We start from the raw sequence: 19,708 nt of genomic DNA on the forward strand, positions 1-19,708 counted from the left end.
TAAGAGTATAAAGAGTCTATTCTGTGTAAAAGTTAGTGCAAGAGATTGAATTTTTATCCATTTAAAGGGTCAATATTACACTATTTTCTGGTCTTTGTTATAATGTTTTCTCATCAGAATCATACCTGGAGTTGTGTTTTGTTTCATTCACACATGATTAACACACAAATCCTGCATATTTAGACTGAGGTTTTCTCTCAAACTAAGAACACAACGTTCCACCTTGTGATGTCATGTGGGAGTACAGGAAGTGCGTCATTGTGTTTTTAATCACCATACACCTTCACTAGAATCATTTGGATAATTTCAGGCCAGGAATTACCAGTCTTTACTAAAAAAAGGTAAAACTGTAAACTTAAACTACAGCTTCATGACATCACAAGGTGGAACAGAGTATTTTGAGTTTTGAAGATGTAGACAGACTCAAACGTGTATGAATGAAGCAAAACACAACTCCAGGTATGTTTTTGAGGAGGTAACAATATTATAACCAAGGGTGTTTTATGAATTCTTTCCAAAAACACACAGAGTCTGGGCAAGAGAGAGGTGGATTCATTTTTCAGTTAGAAAAATTTACAGTTTGTGCCCATTGTCCTTCTAAGATAATTCTTTACCAGATAACAGTGATGTAGAAGTTTGTAGCAGATTTCCCTTTGCTTGTTGGCGATGAGATATTTGTGAGGTAATGTCCGTACATTTTCCCATGGAATATTGTCAGTAGAGTCCGGCTGCTGACAGCTCACAAGTATGGCCGTTTGGGAGGTGTCCTTGTGGTGATAGTTGCTCTTTTCCCACCGCGACTCATTATGAGGCGAGTTTAATTGAAGATGAAGCCAAAATCCTTTTGAAAACTTTTTCAAAGTTTGGTGCAGTGTCCTCACTCACGCCTGCTCAAGCTGCCGTCTTCAGGTGCTGGCCCTGTCCTGCCGCTGCCCCAGTTTAGGCTCCTGGCATCACTAATGACATCACTCTGTTGCAGCCAGTGAAATAGTGGCGGGGGTAACCCTGTCGTCATATCACTGCATACATCTCAGAAGAAAATGAGATCTAAAATGTGTTAAATTAATACTCTTGAGTTTTGAAAAATATCGGAATATATATATATATATATATATATATATATATATATATATATATATATATATATTATTATATATTTTTTTTTTTTTTTTTTTTATTAAAATAAAATGGCAAATATTAGTATTTTGTCTTCCCCAAATATTTGTTGTGACATGTCCTCACCGTCCCCATGCAAACCTACACCCTTGTTCCTAACATGGCTTAAAGCTCACAAGAATACATTTTGCATAATACAAGGCCTTTTAAAGAAATGCCTTTTTACATGTAGTGACAGCATGATTTAGATACTAGGCTAGACTCTCGGTTGCTTGTCCACATATAATCAGATAACAGTTTGGGCTAATTCATTCACTGGGATTATACTGTGGTCTACTAGCCTACTAATCACATTCAACTGTAGAATTGGCCTTTAAACTATCAGCACGCAGACTTGGGTTATGGTTAATATCTCTGTAATTACTGGGCGTATCCACAAGAAAGAAAAACTGGCACAACGCTCAACATCTCCTCTGTCATCATATATGAACTGAGGTGGAATACTTTTTGTATTAAAGAGTTGTGGCATTATTTAAACTAACAGGCATAATTGTCAGATGATTTTAGACAATAATTAGGTCATATGTGGAACATTAACTCTTGAAAGCTTTTAGTCATGTTTTTAAGGAGATAACAACATTCTAACATAAGTGGAGTTGTGTTTTGTTTCATTCACACATGAATAATCCTTTTTTTATTCATCTCCATAGCTCAAAATGCTCCACCTTGTGATGGCATGAAGTGGTGCTTTTCACCGCATTTTACCTTTATTTCAGTAGAGATTCGTCATTCCAGGGCTGAAATCATCCAAATGATTCTAGTGAAAGTGTATGGAGTTTAAAAACACAAGGTAGAACAGGGTGTTTTGTGTGTGAAAGAAAAACTCAGCCTAAATATGCAGAAATGTGTATGAAACAAAACACAACTCCAGGTATATTTTTAATGAGGAAACAACATTAAAACAGTGATTAAATAATTGTGTAATACGGAGCCTTTAAAAGACTGAAACTTCCACAAGCTGAAACCATTCCTAGAGGTAGGACTTGCAAGTCGTGACTTGGACTCGAGTCAGACTTGAGTCACTATTTTTAGGACTTGAAACTTAAGCTGACAAAATGGACTAGGACTTGATACTCGACTTGGACTTGAGGCCTGTGACTTCAGAAGACTTGAGAAGCACTTTTAAATCTGAATTTGTTCTATTCTGTCTGTAACGATTCACTCTAAGATCTTGTCAAGACATTTAAAAAGGAAAAATGAGCATTTCTACAACTCTGATATAGTCTATAAATACTCATATATATAAACACATAAATATACTATGACTTTATAAGTACAATTTATCTTAAAAGTCACATAAATTGCAAAAATCTAAGCTATATTTGGTACTTTGGTTTAAAGACTTTATATGACTTGAAGCTCAAAGCAGACAACTTTGACTTGACTTGGACTTATGGGCCAGTGCCTCTAGACTCGACTTGGACTTGCCTGTCTTTGACTTGGGACTTGACTCGTACTTGAGGTCAAAGACTTGAGATTTACTTGACTTGGCAAAACGACGACTTGGTCCCACCTCTACGGTGGCCGACGGGGGCCAAAAGCACTGTAATAGCTCAATGCGTCTCATTTAGAGAAAACAATTTCAAGTACAGAAACGATGCAAATTCACAGGGTCAAACACAAGTTTAAACGAGGTACAAACAAAATACGTGGTGCAGATGAAAAAAACGCGCTGCAAGAAACAAAGACAAATGCATCATCATCAAATGCGCTGCAAATAGAGAAACGATGCAAAGCGCGAAACGATGAAAACCAAGAAAACACCTGCAAAAGAAAAACGCTGCATAAAGAGTCGCCACAACGGAAGTGCTCCAAACCTGCAGGGGGCGCTCAGTGTAACAGCTCAATGGAGAGACACACCGGCTGGACAGAGAGAAAGGATCTGCCTTTGAGAGACAGAAAACAGCTGACTGACGATAAACTACAGCGGGGACTTATGATTGTTACGGTAATGTGGCTTTTATTTGATTATATTCATCTACTGTGTTACGGTCATAACCCACAAAACTGTCAAATAAGTTTGTTTTAAACTGTGTTAACTGTGTGAACCTCGGAGCTTTGAGCTAAAAGTTTTAGCTACTGATTTGGAGCTAACGCGATGAAAAGTCCGCTCAAACTTTCATATTTGGACAGAAAGCGTCGTTGCCCTGCAAATAAGTGCCATTTCTGGGTCTTTGCCTGGAACGATGGACCAGGCTGAGAGAGACTTTAGTGCAGCGGTTTTCAATAGGTGAGGCTCGCCTCCCCTGGGAAGCGCCAAAGAGCCACTGGGAAGGCGTGACACACGCGGACTAAGGCTCGGACTAGACAAGGACTAAACCAGAACTGAATCAGGACTGAGTGTGGGTGACTGTGGGCAAAAGGACTGGCGCAGAGCTCCACGCCCCACGGCGCTAAAGCAGCTGTCGTCTGATCGTGCTTTGCGGACACCTCCATGGGCTTGCGGTTTCTCTCTCTCTCTCAAGTCCAAGATTAGACCTGGTCTAGTCCGGGCCTTCACAGTCAATAATTAATGAAATATTTTTGGCAAATAATAATATCAGAGGTAGTTGACGTATTCTGAAGGGATCCTTGATTGGTGACTGTAAGGATTTTTTTTCTTTTTTGACTATTACTTAAACACAATACATCCAAGCAAGTACAGTAGTAAACTACTACTAACAGAGAAAACGGTAAAGAGAAAACTATTTGAAATATTTCATATTCATTTTCTTTTCTCATTTGCAGACTCCTGTATGAAGACACAACTTACTGCTGGGGCCACAGAACTGTTGGCTGATGAGACACTCATGATTCATGAAATGGGTCAAATGCAGATGACAAAGTAAAGCCCACACTGCACTGGAGGTGCTGAACCAGACTCCTGCCACAGATTAGGTATGGTGCATGTTGCATTGAAAACTCCAGTATTAATAAGGGCTGCAAATGAATCATGCTCATGTTGAAATCATGATTCAAAAGAGTAAAAATACGCATTTCTCAAATGTGTGGGATTCTTCTATTAACTTAGCTGTTTCAATTTATATATTTTCCTGTAATCATTTTGTAGTTTTCCTAATGTGTGTGTCATTACTGGTTTTCACTCTGCAGGACCTGACTTTGAACCTATCAGACATAAGGCCCATTCTGCTCTTCCTCCTCCAGAAGACGAGAGATACATTAGACTGAGTGGCCCAAGTACAATGGTTCATGCCTTCACTGTCCATGTCCACACTCACTGAGGAGGAGGTCGTCCAGACTGCAGCAGATCTGTAGGGCCTCTGGTTGCATCAGGCCTTCCTCCTGCTGTCTCTAATGTGTGTTAATAATGATGTGTCCTTAAAGTTTAGGTTTAACTTCTAATTTCTTGCACAAGTAAAACAGTAAAAATGGTGGTTCCTTTTCATCTTAGCTGAGGAGCACCTAAACAACTTCATCACTGAGGCAGTGTACCATGATAAATGTGGCCTTATATGATATTACCAAGTGTGTGAGACAAAACTGAAAACATATCATTTACTCATAAGTTTTTCTGGATGTTTTTCGTCTATACTGACATTTTGTTTCATGGTGAAATGTGCCGTTTATTTAGTGTCTCTTTTGGTAGTAACTGATTACATGCACTATAAGAATTTACTATTGTACTGCAGTTATGCAGATAATTTGTCCATTTTGAATTATCACCTGGTTCAGTAAAAAGGTAACAATTTGAGAGTACACTGACATACAGTTGTTTGTACAAACCTATTAATGCAGTGTGTGCGTAATGGGTTTAATGTTCGACTATTCACATTATGACAAACTATTTCCAGAAGTTCCTATGATTGTTTAATAAATCATCTTTTCTCAAAGGAGAGATGTCTTTTTTAATAAACCGACGTAAATGCATGCCCGGTATAAATGTAATCCCTTATCAATAGAAAACAGACTTCATAATGCATATCCCATCACAGTTTTTTGAAACTTTAAGGTCATTTAGTCTATTTTAGATGTATTCCAGAAATAAAGCCATTTTGTTTATGCAAAAGTTAAACATAAGTTTTCGCTTTTAACCATAAGATTTGGATGAGAATTATTAGAATAACTTGATCTCCTACAGTTTGAGTACCCATGCGTAATGTTTTTACCGATTCGTGTACGTAATTTGCGTGGTGCCTGTTGTTAGCATTAGCGTTAGCATCTAATAAAATAACTACACCTGTCTCATTTCAGCACGGCCTTTGGGGTCCGCGGACACTGCTACTGAGCGCGCCCCCTGCAGGTTTGGAGCACTTCCGTTGTGGCGACTCTTTATGCAGCGTTTTTCTTTTGCAGGTGTTTTCTTGGTTTTCATCGTTTTGCATCGTTTCTCTATTTGCAGCGCATTTGATGACGATGCATTTGTCTTTGTTTCTTGCAGCGCGTTTTTTTCATCTGTACCACGTATTTTGTTTGTACCTCGTTTAAACTTGTGTTTGACCCTGTGAATTTGCATCGTTTCTGTACTTGAAATTGTTTTCTCTAAATGAGACGCATTGAGCTGTTGCAGTGCGTTTGGCCCCCGTCGGCCACCGTACACCTCTGACCATTACATTAAACTTTATAATATTGTGACCCTACGTGTAACCAAAACAAATACAGATGTTCATAGTAAGGAAGTAAAATTAGTCATAGGAAAACTGACTGACTGTTGCAATTTGCCCCCGAAGGGTATTTCCCTTACTACTTCTTCTGTCCTCTAGTTCACACCTCCATTTTGGTCCAAGGACACAGTAACCTTTGAGATTTGACAACTGTTGACATAACATTCTGGTCTGTTGCCAAGGAAAACACACAGATAAGTGCGTGTTTCGACCCAAAATGGATGAATCTATAAAAAAAATCGTGAAGAGTGGACTGTGTAAACTTTTAGCGGTGTTGTTTGCAGTTGGGAGAGGACATTTTGCCCCGAGTTAGGTCTCCCAGGGTGCACAGATCTCTGGGTGGTTCTTGGTTTGGGCCCTAGACCAATATACTGCACTCTGTCTCCAAGCGGATTTGTTTTCATTTCTTCTTTCCCTCTTGACTTTAACACGGTTTACCACAACCATAGCCTTCAGGATGACCCTAAAACCATTTCTGAAAACAGTGGAGCAAATGAAATAAAACATGGGCGACTGTTGTAACCTATAGTGTGGTATGTGTGTGTGCAGAAATGTAAGTATTTTTGAGGTAATGCCACAGGCTGGTGTAAAAGAGATGTGATTTCAGAGTTTGGAATGAACTTTTAAACCTGAATTTGAAGTAATTATTTGGTGAAAAAGCAAAAGTAGCCATTGCAGTGGTGAAAGATTATCTTAAAGACTGTAATTGAGTGAAAAATACTATCACTGCCCTATCATTTAGTTTCTTATCTCATAGCAAGAAGGTCTCTGGTTCTATTCCTGAATGAGGCCTTTATGCAGTAAAAGGCCCATATTTCCACTTTTTTCCCCAAATCTACAGTATGTTATAATGTTTTCAGTGCTTCAAAAACATACCTGGAGCTGTGTTTTGTTTAACGCACAAACCCTGCATACTTAAAGTTATTCTCAAACGGGTAACTCCATACACTAGAATCATTTGAATGATTTCAGGCCTAAAATTTCCAATCGCTTCTAAACGTGTTAACATGAAAACCACCATGGCAAAGAAGAAATTCAATTTGTCAACTGCACAAAAATGTATACTGGTCAAATACGTTTCACTACTCATCCAGTCTTCAAGTTCTGACTGAAAAAGCAGCTTGGATGAGCTGTAAAACGTATTTGACCTATATAAACTTTTGTCCAGTTAATAAATTTTATTTCTCCTTTTGCCATGGATTCTACCTGGACGACTTAGGGATTTTACACACATGAAAACTACCACTACATGACATCATAAGTTGGAACAGAGCATTTTGAGCTGTGGAGATGTAGACAGACTAATAATAAAGGTTACTGAAATATGCGTAAATGAACCAAAACACAATTCAAGGCATGTTTTTGATGAGATCATGACATTATAATATGACTCAAAGCTTTATAATAGTTTACAGTACAAGTTTGTGTAATATAGGAACATGCACATGTACGTTCGCATGACCAATACCCAATACTCTACCAATAATGTCACAAATATTTCTGTTAATGTGTACCAAAGGTGTGATGTAACCTTTCTGTCAGACCTGGAATCACCTGGAATTTCCCAGAGTATGGCATTAACCTAGTACACCTTGCATCTGTTCAAGACGTTTTATACATGCATTCTACAGTGAGTGAACGCATGTCTCTCCACAGATCTGATCTGTAGGTTTAGTCTAGTGACACCTGCTTGTCTCCATGCTGATAGCTGCGTTCTGACAGGGCCGGTCCTGCAGATGATCCACTGTCTAAACACAGGGCAGACTCAAAATCTCCAAGATCTCCAATGACAGATGGACTTAAGATGCAACTGCAGAGGTGAGACAGACTCAGACAGAATGATGCAATACTTAATTTATTTATTTTTTAATCTTAAGAATAAAACTACAATATCTAGTTTTAGTTTTTCTTTCTTTCTTTTCTTTTTTTTTTCTTTTCTTTTTTTTTTTTTTTTGGATGAGTCACTGAACCACATTAAGCAATAAATATTCTCAGCCAGTCATGAAATCAACTCTATTTTTGGTCAAGTCTGGTCATTTAGTAACCCAGTTAAAGTGTTAACCATTGACTCAAAACTACTGTGTATTTACTGTCAAGCAGTAGTAGTTTCGCCAAGTATGTTTTTACTCAGGCTTGAGCAATCGCCAAGCCCTCTACTTCATACTTGCACTTGTAGTAACAGTTTTACTTAAGTGCCTATGATGGGTTACACTTCAAATTTTACTAAAACACATTTAAAAACATGATATTTAAGATTTAAATATTTTTTCTTTTGTGGTTCCTAGCTAAGTTAACATTGCTTAACTTAAGGTTTTATCTTGATTTGAGTAAATTTCACTTGACAAGTAAAATTATCTACCGATGGAAGAAGACGTTTTGTTCTTCAAATAAGAAAATACATCTTGCTACAACAACAACTTTTAAAATGCACTTAAAATGAGAAACAAAATCTTGTGTTCCATTGGTAGATTATTTTACTTGTCAAGTTGAATCTATTCAAAAATTAGAAAACTCAAAATTTAGGTACTTTTTAACTTTAATATTACTTTTTACAATGTACGGAATGCACACAAGATCAAAGCGCTACTAATGTACACAGAAATTATGAATTGACAAATATAAATATAAGAAAACACATTTATCTTGTTGAAATGTTTAAAGTATCAGAAAAAATGTGTTTCTTTTGTGTAAATTGTGCACTTTTGGACAAAACTCTCCCTTTTAAAACGCTCTACTTCTTGTAATTTTCAACATATTTTTCAACTTTTCTCCTCAAATTGTTTCTTGATTTGTGTAAAACTATATTTATACTCACAAAAGGTTTCATCCCACCAAAATAAGTCAAAATTAGAGAATCATCAAAACCTGTCACACGCATTTTGAGCACATTTTTGGATATTCACTACCCTCTCTTTGGATAGAAAACAGGAATTTCTGGGTCCAATCACATTTTTCCTTCTAGCTTGTCCCAAAGACTAACAATACCAATCAAAACAAAACAATCTCCGAAAGTTAAACTGAATTTGACAGGCCTATGTGAAAGGGTGTGCCCACAACGTCAAGTGAATAAACAACAAGCAGCATAACATTGGAGTCTGTGTCCTTGGCTTGCTGGGTTTGTGATGATAGATGAAGCATAGTTTTCTTCTCACCAAACTCACAATCGATGATATATGGGTGAGTTTGACCGCGGCATCCAGTGGTTGTTTTTGGTTACACCCTTGAACAATAAGACTGCGCTGCCTCCTCCCCACTTTACACAGGGAGCACGTTCACCAAACCCCAACCACAGCACAGAGTTTAAGATTTTCTAATTATAACTTGGGTTGGTGGGGTAGTACCGGTGGTAAATATTTATCGTAGTTTTACATCAGTTAAGTGGCAGTTTGAGAAAAAAAAAAGTTGCAAAATACAGGAAGGAGCAGTGAGTTCTAAAACAGGACACCTCTGTCTATGTCATAAACACAAAATATTTCACCGAAAAGGTAGGGATGATTTAAGCGCAAGAAAGGAAGTCTGTCAGTTTAAACCTTCATTTAACAGAGTTGTTGTCATTTATTTATTAGTCTAATGATAACTAATGTGCCATTTAGACAAGTTTTGGCCCCTGTTACAGAAGACATATTGTTTAAACTGCTAAATAGCTTGCTGTTTAGTTATAATTTATGACTCCTGTGGATCATTATGCTTTAATTTAGACATTTTAAATCACAATATTTATCTGAAATGACTTAATAAAAGAAACAAGTTTGTGTTAGAAAACTGTGGTGCCTAATGTGAGCTAACATCACAGCAAATGTCATCACAACAAAGAGCTGTGTAGTTGTCTGCACCAGATAGCTGCAGAACATGCTGCTGAGTAGGGATTTTTTCATTTGTATCAAAATGACTGTGCAATGCTGCTGGATCCTACGCATTAGCCAGTTTGGCGCCCCCTAGTGCCTCCGCTCAATTTCATTTCTCTCATTTCATTTCACGACTAGGTCAGGAATCAGAATACACTAGACGGTTTGCAAGAACCCCGGAATTTATAGACCGCGACTGGGTCCCCTTTGTAGTACAGCACAACAGTAAACAAAGCAGTGAAGATGGATGTCGATGAAGCCATACATTCTATGTTGGCAACAATTCCCGAGATCGAGGATTTAAAGCTGATGAGATAAAGAGATGTCTGGTAAATTTTATCAAGAGGAAAGACATTATTGCCCTTCTTCCTATGGGATTTGGTGCATTACATACGTCACAACCAAATAGCAGCGACTACTGCCTGCCGCTGAGCAATCGAATCCTAATGCTGCGAGGTCAGACGGTTTCCATGAAGTGAAACCGGCTGATGAATCAGGCTACCCATGTGTATCACTGATTCAGAAAATAAAATTGCAGAACAAATTAAGTACAGTGAGTCTATGCTGATGAAAATTAGCAATTAAAGATTGCTCAAACATGAATAAATCACTCCAAATACAACTTTGAGAGAGTAAATGAGAAGGCAAAACTACTATGACATGATTAAAAGCTCTGAAAAGTGGTGTGAAGATATCACAGTGAAATTGGCAGACTAACCTGTCATGTGAACATAAAGGGGAGTGCATCCTCCTCACTTTCACTGCAGCCACATTGCAGAGTGGGTTTACTCACACAGAGATGGGTTACAGATGTGTGGGGAGGTTTTATAGGGCTCTACTTAAGTGTTAGTCAGCAACAATAAGAAGCCAACAAGTGCATAACAACTAAATAAAGTAAAGATGGCTCAAGAGAGAAGAGGGTGAAAAACAACATCTTTCTTGTAAATATAGGTTTGCACTGCACCACATTTCTTTTGCAAGGACCATGCCACAGCAAGTAGATTACAAATATGAACTAAAGGCACACTGTAACTTTTCTGGTGGAGAGTCGAAAGAGCTCATATTAGACTATTTTAGGATCTGTTATTATGTTGTTTCCTCATCAAAAACAGACCTGGAGTTGCTTTTTGTTTCACTCACACATGTTTAATACACAAATCATGCATATTTAGTTCTTTTGATAATCAAACATGTTTTTGAGGCGATAACAAATTAGGACATGACTTAAAGTACACAAGAGTCAATTTTAAGTAATATAGGAGCTTTAATGTGTTTCTTATTTTGTAAAGAACTTCAAATTACTAAATTTTTAATTTTTTTTTTTGGAATTGAGGTCCCACCCTTAGTCTCATCATCGTATCCCCAGTGGGATATAGATCAGATAAAAATCTGACCTGTACCATGGCCTGGTAGAACCACATGCTACCAGATGACTGACCCTTCATGACCCTTGTCTCCTTAAAAGTGCATTGTGTAACTTTTGTGGTGGAGGGTCTGTGAACTGCTTTTCTTCTTTGAGATGTTATTGCTTTGTCTGGAATGTTTCACAGTATGACATTAAACCTTTTATCTTCATGGAGACCAAACCAGACCAAGTTACAGGTCAGCTCTGTGGATAGGCGACCCCGCTCACAGTCAGAATTGGTGTTTTTTTTTATTTTTTTTTACTAGAATCTGATATCATACACTCAGACATGGGGCAAGAGACCAATTTCTCCATTAATAACATTATATTTTGTCATGAAATATACAACATTTATTTACAAATATTTAATGTAATCTTTCCTATCACTGACTGAGCCCATTAACTAGCCATATTACAACAAAAAACTACATTTTAACTGTATTTTTAGCTGCCCTTCATCTGTATTAAATATTACTGGCTTATATCTGAAATCCAATACCAGTTTTGTAGGTATTTTTGAGCTATGAAACCACCTGTACTTTAATAACTGTAAAGTAGAGCTGTTTAATGTCACACTGTTGAACATTCCAGGCAGAACAATGACCTATCCATAGAAACAAGCAGGTCAGGGACCCTCTACGAAAAAATTACATTTATATTTGCTACTAATACATTCAGTGGCACCATTTGCACAGTAGATGGTTTTTATAGCGTGACTCTGGTCCTAAAATGATGTAACATTGCAGCAGTCTGGTTAAAGTCTGTTACTGATTTACCTGAGTCATGTGACACACCCCTTATCTTCAGTCTGTGCTTCAAGTGTGAACAAAAACAGATAATACTACTAACCAGGTTTCTGCACAAGCAGGTACAGCTGACCTTAATTGAAAGGTCCTATATTACACAAAATTTACTCTTGAGTTTTAAACTGTGTTAGAATGTTACCTCATCAAAAACATACCTGGAGTTGTTTTGTTTTAGTCACACATGTTTGAGTAATCCATTATTATTAGTCTGTCTACATCTCCAGAACTCAATGCTTTGTTCCACGTTGTGATGTGACAATGTTCAAGCCTTCACTTTCACTTACTTTTTGCCTTTTCAGTAGAGATTGGTAATTCTAGGGCTGAAATTATCCAAATGATTCAAGTGAAGGTGTATGGAGTTTAAAGGGACAGTTTAAAGTGGACATAGGGTCTCATTTCCTAGTGACCCAGAGTGTTGGAGACGTGTGGAGACACTTTTTTAAATATTCAATTTAGTCCTTGTATTTGCAGAGGTCGCTGGTGCTAGGCTAGTGCATGTCAATGGCCATAGTTATTCTGCTACTAAAAACAGTCTTACCCACTCTTACCCGAAGCAAAACTATTATTATGCCAGACTGTTGCTGTGAATGTCTGTGTTGACAGAATAATTTTAGAAGTTGAACCAAAATTGCATTTGAAGGATTTATGCCTGAGCAGCAGCAGTGAGTTGTACTTCCTGATAGAAAGCTTGGCAGCGGCGGACTGATATATGAGAAAATAGTGCCTCAATGCAACGATTCATCCGATGCAAGGTTAGTTTTATTTCAAACATTATTTTATCAACACAGACATTCGCATTGACAGTCTGGTGTAATAATAGATTTGCTTCGGGTGTTTTGTGGAGTAGGTAAGACTGTTTTTAGTGGCAGGCTAACTATGGCCATTGACATGCACTAGCCTAGCACCAGCGACCTCTGCAAATACAAGGACTGGATGGAATATGTAAAAAAGTGTCTCCACACATCTCCAACACTCTGGCTCACTAGGAAATGAGGCTCTATGTCCAAAATTCTAGACTGTCCCTTTAAAACCACAGTGGTGCACCTTCTGTAGTACCATATGACATCACAAGGTGGAACAGTGTTTTCAGATTGAGAGAAAAAGTCATGCATGCAGGATTTATATGTTAAAAATTTTGAATGAAACAAAACACAACTACAAGTATGTTTTTGATGAGGAAACAACATTATAACCAGGTTAGAAAATAGCATAATACTGACTCTTTAATAAATATATTTTCTTCCAATCTGTAGCATGAAACAATAACACAGCATGACCTATTTAAGTTGATTTAAAAAAAAAAAAAAAAAAAAAAAAAAAACACTTTGAAATATTTGTGCTTCTATTGTGCATTGTCTGGTTTTATGGAGAGAAAGAAAGAGAGGCTCACACTGTGCTGTTCTCTGGTTAAAGCCATCTTTGAGCAAACCCACACACAGATATGTTCAGGCCTGGTGTTATTGTCAACATGTGCGGTGTCAGGGTCAGGACCTCCCACACAACTACCAAGCCTTCACTTTCACATACACAATATACAGACACACAGTATTACCTCCCAGTGGTTTTGTTTATTTTGTTGAGCTTATTTTTTCACTTTAAAGGTCCTATATTACACAGAATTGATTCCCATGAGCTTTAAAACATGTTATAATGATGTTACTTCCTCAAAAACAAACCTGGAGTTGTTTTGATTCATTCACACATGTTTGATTAACCATGCATTATTATTCAGTTCACATTTCTCAAACTCAATACTCTTTTCCATCCTGTGATGTTATGAAGCAGTAGTTTTCACATTAACAGCTGCCTTTTGTTCAGTAGATTGGAAATCTCGGGGCTGAAATAATCTAAATCATTCTAGCAAAGGTGTATAAAAGTTTAAAAACCTGTATTACTATTTAATAAGTGGAGTGTTTTTTTTTGTTTGAGAGAAGAACTCAGCCGAAATATGCAGGATGTGTGTTAAACATGTGTGAGCAAAACAAAACACAACTCCTGGTATGTTATTGATAACAACATTACAATATAGATCTGAAAATAGTGTCATATGGGCTCTTTAAAGACCCTGTACAAGATTTGTTGTAATGAATTTGAACAAAAATGGTCTTGCTGTGCAGATAGATCTTGTATAAGCAGCTCTTGAGGTCAAAATAAGTTTGCTGTGTACTATCTGCATCTATTAATAAAGCTAATGTATTAATCAGGAAGTGACATTAGCATGCTAGTTATTGGTAGCTGGAGTGTTTGGAAATACAGTCATAAAATAAGTGCAGTGGATAATTAGGAAACTTAAAATGAATGCATCAACTGAGTTTAAGTGAATTGAGGAATAATGCTGGACCACTGCAAACCATTTTAAATAATAAATAATAAATAAGCTTTTAAGTAATTAAAATTTTTACCTAAAAGTGCACTGTGTAGCTTTTTGGTTGGGGGTCCGTCCCCTGCTTATTTCTATGGAGACGTCACTGCTCTGCCTGGAATGTTCCACAGTGTGACATTAAACAGCTCTACTTCACATTTATTCAATTACAGGTGGTTTTATAGCTCAAAAATCCCTAGAAAAACAGACATTCTGACTGTGAGTCCACAGATCTGACCTGGAACTTGGTCTGGTTTGGTCTCTGTGGAGATAGAAGGTCGGTAGGTTTAATGCCATACAGTGGAACATTCCAGATAAATAAGACAATAACATCTCAAAGTTCCACAGTGTAGTTTAAAGACATTTTTTAGACCTTTAAGGAAGCTGTATTAATATTTTGTCCTAGTATTTCATAATAAAGTATCATATACAGTACACTGGTATTATTTATTTATTTATATATGTATTTATGCATTTATTTATTTTGCTCTGCTCATTGTAAACCACAATAACAAACAATTTATTAATAGAAAAGGGTCCAGACTTCCTGTTCAAAAGCAACACCTCTTCACAGTGACATTTCACAATAACAGAACACAAAAGCCTTGATACTCCATTTAATACCAATCATTATAAAAAAAAATACTACTACTATAGACTAATTGTTAACACGAAATAATCATAGTTTTATATTACCATGTGTTTTTTTCTGCTATAGGTCAAGGCCAAATCTAAAACTATTCATGAAAGGTCCAATTTAATCACTTTGACATAATTTGCTTTCAGTATCAATATCTGGTCAAATTTATGTCTAGTTTTGACACTAGTTTTAGTATCAGATTTCATTTCTCATCTGAACACGTTTGGGTGAGTCCCTCTATGATATTGTAAACATGCACACACACCAGTACAGAATAACCAAGAGCCTGTTTTCTTCCCACACTTTCACTGCTGATTCTGTGCTTTTCACCTAGTTCCAATTAAAGGCACTCAAAAGGGGACATCCGCCAAAATAATGTTGGTTCTCATGTCACCTAAGAGGAGCACAGGAGGCTGGTGAACCACATTACTGCATGTCGTTTTTTTTTTTTGAAACAGAAAGAGAAGAGGAGATGAGCTCGGAGGAGTCAACACTCTGTCTGCTACTAAACCGCAAAGCAAATGTCACTTCCAGTACATCAGTGAAGAGAGGAAACCACTGACACAGACGCTTCTCACACAAAAACAAAGATTAAACAAGGCAGGTTTGTCAAGTAATGTCGAGATAAGCATTTCACTGGCGTTTTTATTTAGTTACAGATGCATTTTCTCTGCATCGCTGTAGAGATGTTATTGCTTTACCTGGAACGTTTTACAGCATGAAATTAAATATATCAGTCCCCATGGACACAAGGCCAAGTTACAGGTAAGATCTGTGGAGAGGTGAGCCACTCCAAGTAAGAATGCATGTTTTTAATGCATTTTTAAAGTTTCTATATTACCCAAAATAGACTCTTGTGAGCTTTAAGCCACTATATAATGTTGTTACCTCATCAGAAACTTGTATTGTACATGCATAATTAAACTTTATAATAATAATAATTCATAGAGGAGATTATAGTGAACCCCATATGGCGTAAATATACATCAGTACAACAGGGGATGCATTTGGTTCTTAATTTTTAATCAAAACTCAATAATTTTAGGTTTAAAATTTTAATAGGAGTAGATTTTGACATATAAAATCACTGTAAATGCTTTTATAGAGTAAGTATAGGAAAACATATAGAGTCCTGAAATATATTAAAGGTCCTATATAATGCAAAATTGTTGTTACCTCATCAAAAACAGACCTGGAGTTGTGTTTGTTTCATTCACACATGTTTGAGGAACCCTTTATCATTAGTCTGTCTACATTTCTAAAAGCTCAAAATGTCCCTGTAAGCAATAAAAAAACTGTAATTGAGCAGGTAACACACGATCCACCAGAGAAAGTTACATAGTGCACATTATGATGTACGGAATTGTTTGTAAACATTGTGTGATAACAGTTGTAACACTGATGTATTCTTAATTACACAGACATTACATACAATGGTCAAGTTGTTTATGTAGTAATTTGTTGTTGTGGTTGTCAAGATAATGTTCAATCAGGGAGCAGACTCACATGGGGATCTCATTTGTGTTTCCAGTTTAAACACTGAAATCCAGTTGGTTTAAAACTAAAATGTCTTTCTCTGATCTGAATGGACACTACCTAAATGCCCAGAGCCTACAGACAATCATGAGTCAGTGCTAGTGCAGCCTCTGCAGCTCAGGCAGGGAATTCTGGAGGTTCTGAGCTGTCACATGAGAAATGGCCCGTACATAAGCTGATATACTCTGTCCTCTATCTGCAGCAGACGTGGGACCAAGTCGTTGTTTTGCAAGTCTAAGTCAAGTCCCAAGTCAAATACAGGCAAGTCCAAGTCGAGTCTCGAGTCACTGGCCCATAAGTCCAAGTCAAGTCCAAGTCATCTGCTTTGAGTCTTTAAACCAAAGCACCAAATATAGCTTAGATTTTTTTGCCATTTATATGATTTTTAAGTTAAATTGTACTTATAAAAATCATATTATATTTATATTTGAGTATTTATAGAGTATATAAGAGTTGTAGAAATTAATTTAGTACATTTTTCCTTTTTAAATGTCATGACAAGATCTTAGTGTGAATCATTACGGTCAGAATAGAAACAATTCAGATTTAAAAGTGCTTCTCAAGTCACAGGCCTCAAGTTAAAGTCAAGTTCAAAATCACTGACCTTCAAGTCCAAGTCGAGTCCCAAGTCTTAGTCCATTTTAACAAGTCAAGTCTCAAGTCCTAAAAATAGTGACTCAAGTCTGACTCGAGTCTAAGTCACCTCTGATCTGCAGGCTCAGGCACTGACAGTAATTTAAATTGTGATGGTGGTTTTTATGAGAGTGAAGTTAATAGAAAGTTGCAGTTTTTTTGTAAATTAATCAGCATTAGGAAGAATACTAGCCTACCAAAGAAAAGCTCCATCATGATAACCCCAAACTAGAACAGTCATAAGAAAAGCAGATAAGCGGCAATATTTCACGTAAACACTATCTATACATTTCACTACAGCACTGCATTAGAACCAGGTGCATTACTGATAGCTGTGTATTATTGATGTGTGGAGAGGCCTTTAAAGACAAGCTGCTTTATCCTCTATCCTCTATACTCCGTCTCTGCTCCGGACATCTGCATCCAATCAGCAAACAGAACCCTGTCCACCTGTATGCCCGGCACTGTGCCCAAAACAGCCCTGTGTTATGATTGACAATAATGACACACGCTTAGCCCACAGTGCCTTCACTGTAAAGCTCCTATTGGTTGATTATTACCTATAATTAAATAGAACATGAGGGTAAAGTCAGTGCTGACAGATGGCTCTTGCTGGCCCAGAAGGAAACTATAGAGTAATCATAAGTTAATGATTCTTAAATAGTCCAAAATGTTTGCTCAGTCTTTATGAGTGTTGTATCAGTGCAATTATAGTGTAATTTATCCTCCATATCTCTGTACTGCCAAAGGTAAGTGTCTTCATACAGAAATGCATGCGTCATCTGGATTTTAGAGTTACGTCTGGCACACACACGCACACACTTCAGTTAGGGTTGTAAAAATAAAGATACACAGATACTAACTGATAATAACATTAGCATTGAAACTATGTACGAGTTTGAGGAGATATCAGTACGGGGACAGTACATGGAACGAAGTTGGAGCTTTTCTGGGTAGTTTTTGATTCACTGATATCAGAGCTGGGGGTTTTCTACATGTATCCCTATGTTGGAATGTTCATCAGTTACCATGGTGACACGAGGCACATATTGGCAAACAATATTTACGTTTTAAGATCTAAAAATTACAGAAAAAATACAAAATAGATTTACAATACAAACATTCATTGCCCTGTTTGGGAGTTTTTATTTTCAACAAAAAAGGTGAGTGTCTAATTGAAAAACTAGCTTATGAGAGACTTCTTTTCAGAGATCTATCGTCCAACTTAACCAGTTCTTTGTGGTCAGATTGTTAAACTAAAACTCAGATTAAAATCACGCAAGCCTCAAATAGAGCAGTGCTTACAGTTAGCGTCACACCCCCAGGAAATGTTGATGACGTCAGCTGCAAAGTATCAATAAGACCAAATTATTATTGAAACTTTTATATATATTATGTTTTATTTACATATTTGCGGTATCAAAATTGGTATTCCGCCCTATGCTGAGACTGACTGCACTATTCCCAACACTTTTCCCAGCCCAAATCTGAAACTCAAAACCACAAAAACATGATGATATATGTACGTATTTTTCACTTACAGTACATAATTATCCTATATATTTTGAGTGGTTCTAAATTTCTCCTTCCATATGGTCAAACCCTGCTCATGGTAATTTCTTATTTTTATTTTTTCTGTACAAACATCCGCATTGCTGGTTTACTCAGATGTAGTCTTTTTATTGATAGTTCAGTCTGAATACTAATCCTGGGCCTGAAAATTCTCAAAAGTACTTTCAGAAAAATATAAAACTTAAAGGTACTATATACGTTTTTTTCCAGAAACAAGCAGGATAAGGCCAAGTAAGAGTCAGGTTTGTGGAGACGCCTGCTCAGCTCACAACCCAAATGAAAAAATAAGACAAAATACAAAAAATATTATTAAACTTACTATATTTTATCTATATATAGTCTATTTGTGTCTCTTTTTTAACTTTTACCTTCATAAAAATATCAACATATATATTTTTTTTTCATTTCACAGTGCATTGAGTCAAACTGTGCTGCAGAGAAGAGTCATCACGCTTCTCTAGAATAGCATCCATTGTCTTGTGCGGTTTGTTTATACTGAACAAATGAATGGTTAGCTTTACTTCCTATTTAGCCAACACTGATACATCTGTGCTTGTCTAAATTTGAAGCAGTGCATTGTGGGTACACAGTGGCCACGATACAGTCATGATAGGGCTGTTGAAGGATGAGCTGTGTCCTCTGGTGCAAATCTTTATCTGACAGTCTGATGCATAATCTCTGGTCATTATGATAAGGGCGAAATGGCACAGGCCTCTGTCCAACAAAACCATAAACAAGATTTGATTAAGGATGGAGGATGATGCCTGGATAAGAAATTGTTTACAGAGTGAGGAAATGAAAAAGAGGCTTAAAACAAAACTATTTTTCACAATTTGGATGCCTCCGCAAATGACTTACTCTATTCAAGCTCTGTTAACATGTGGCACCGTATCTTGCATAAGAATAATACCGTCATTATTTATGTTATTTTTTAATTTATTTTTTCAATCAGAAAGAGGAATGAGTTTCTCATTTGGGTTGCCAGTTTCATTGCTGAAAACTAGTTGGTATAAACCTAAAATGGAGATACAGACAGACTAATAATAACAGGTTTCTCAAACGTGTGAGTGAAACAAAACACAACTTCAGGATACTTTATTGATCTCAGGGGAAATTCAAGTTTTGCTGCAGC

At 36.9% G+C, this 19,708-nt stretch overlaps 1 long non-coding RNA gene across 2 annotated transcripts; it reads left to right on the plus strand.

Annotated features, from left to right (window-relative positions):
* Window positions 1-2,698: 2,698 nt before the first annotated feature.
* LOC129408932 (uncharacterized) lies at window positions 2,699-5,686 on the plus strand. 2 transcript variants are annotated; one of them, XR_008632182.1, is made up of 4 exons: window positions 2,699-3,124; window positions 3,904-4,053; window positions 4,267-4,472; window positions 5,368-5,686. It is a non-coding gene; the product is annotated as an uncharacterized LOC129408932 (long non-coding RNA). The 2 variants fall into 2 exon arrangements; XR_008632183.1 differs by lacking the exon at window positions 5,368-5,686 and having other exon boundaries at window positions 2,708-3,124; window positions 4,267-4,531.
* Window positions 5,687-19,708: the final 14,022 nt, after the last annotated feature.

The sequence above is a fragment of the Boleophthalmus pectinirostris genome, unplaced genomic scaffold, assembly GCF_026225935.1.
Source record: "Boleophthalmus pectinirostris isolate CB_2022bp ecotype Guang Dong unplaced genomic scaffold, ASM2622593v1 HiC_scaffold_18, whole genome shotgun sequence".
NCBI lineage: Eukaryota > Metazoa > Chordata > Actinopteri > Gobiiformes > Gobiidae > Boleophthalmus > Boleophthalmus pectinirostris.